The following is a 1847-nucleotide window of genomic DNA, read 5'->3' as shown; positions in this document are numbered from 1 at the left end:
AAATAAAGTTTTGTTCCTGCTTGAGTGGCTCGTGATTCTGTGCTTAGCCAGACTGAGGCATGTGGTAGAATGTATTTTTAAATAAAGTATTTTTTATTTTTTAAAAAAAGATAATTATGTAGATGTTTAAATGCTGATTGTCATATCCAAGGTTTTAAATGAATTTTACAACTAATTATTATTTCGGGCATTTTATAAGAAGCTCTATAAAAATTCTTAAAAATATCAACTGAGGGGCTGGGGATGTGGCTCAAGCGGTAGCGCGCTCGCCTGGCATGCGTGCGGCCCGGGTTCCATCCTCAGCACCACATACCAACAAAGATGTTGTGTCCGCCGAGAACTAAAAAATAAATATTAAAAATTAAAAAAAAATATCAACTGAGAACTATATAAATGTTAATATGTATTTACTCAACTTGGGCAAAACCCATTTTAAGCCTCTTTAAAATTTGTATTCTTCTGTTAAAATGCTAGTTTACAGGGGTTGGGGAGATTGTACACTTGCCTAGCATGCATGAGACACTGGGTTCGATCCTCAGCACCACATACAAATAAATAAAATAAACGTCTATCAACAACTAAAAAATATTTTTTAAAAAATGCTAGTTTGCTGAGCACAGTGGTGCACAACTGTAATCCCAGCAGCTCAGGAGACTGAGGCAGGAGGATTGGGACTTTAAATCCAACCTCAGCAAAATCGAGGTGCTAAGCAACTCAGTGAGACTCTGTCTCTAAATAAAATACAACAAATAGCTTGGGATGTGGCTCAGTGGTCGAGTGCCCCTGAGTTCAATCCCCGGTACCAAAGAAAAAGCTCGTTTTAAGTTACCTGCTCTGGAAAACATCCTGGTATTGACTGTTCTTTCATAATTCAGTTTCTGATATATTATTTTTTCAACTCCAAGCTTGATATGAGGCAATTTGCAAAATTCAATGGTTATTAAGGGAACAATTATTTTTAAAATTCCATTTATGTTAGATTCAACTAAGGAAGTAGACAAGTTAAAAGAAGATAAAAGATTTTTAAATTATTTTCAGAAAATGAAGTGGTAAAAACTCTTCAATGGGTAAAGAAAATTTGTGGAGAAGTAGATGACTACTCAGTGAAATTATCATTACTATTAGTATTATTTTTTGTGGTACTTGGATTGAACCCAGGGGTGCTTAACCACTGAACCACATTTCCAGCCTCCCCCCCCCCCCACCGCTTTTTTTTTTTTTGGTATTTTATTTAGAAATAGGATCTTGAAGAGTTGCTTAGGGCATCACTAAGTTCCTACGGTTGGCTTTGGACTCATGATCCTCCTGTCTCAGCCTCTTGAGCCAGTGAAATATTATACTTTAAGAGCATAATGAACCAACACTCCCTGGTACTTTCTAATCCATTTTTCATAGATTAACAGGGAGCCAAATGGACATTGCTTTAGGTCTCAGACGAAACTGGTGGAACCCAAGGCACTCAGGACCCAAAGCCAAAGACAGAGAAGTTGGATATCATGACCACTATGTGGATTGACAAGGACCGGTGAGTTTTGTTTGTACCAAATTGGCACTGCAGAAAGTAGCGGTTCTACAACAGTCTGAACAGTAGTAGCTCATTTAACAAGGCCTCACATGGGAGTAAGATGAGGGAGGGAGGGAGTCCCTTGGGAGATGTGAGCTTCCACATAAGGGAAATGTGCTGGCATTTGAGTGCCTGTTGTTCATTAGCCAGAAAGGCAAGGACCCCCAACAGTCAATCACACAGTCTATTCACATAAACAGGTTCTGCCCTCTTTTCATTATCCAATTATTCAATTACTGGTTATAGGTTTAAAAGCCCACATTATCCAATTTAATTCTCATGG

Source organism: Spermophilus citellus, assembly GCF_964194105.1.
Source record: "Spermophilus citellus genome assembly, chromosome: 5".
Taxonomy (NCBI): Eukaryota; Metazoa; Chordata; class Mammalia; order Rodentia; family Sciuridae; genus Spermophilus; species Spermophilus citellus.
This window is presented reverse-complemented; position numbering follows the sequence as displayed.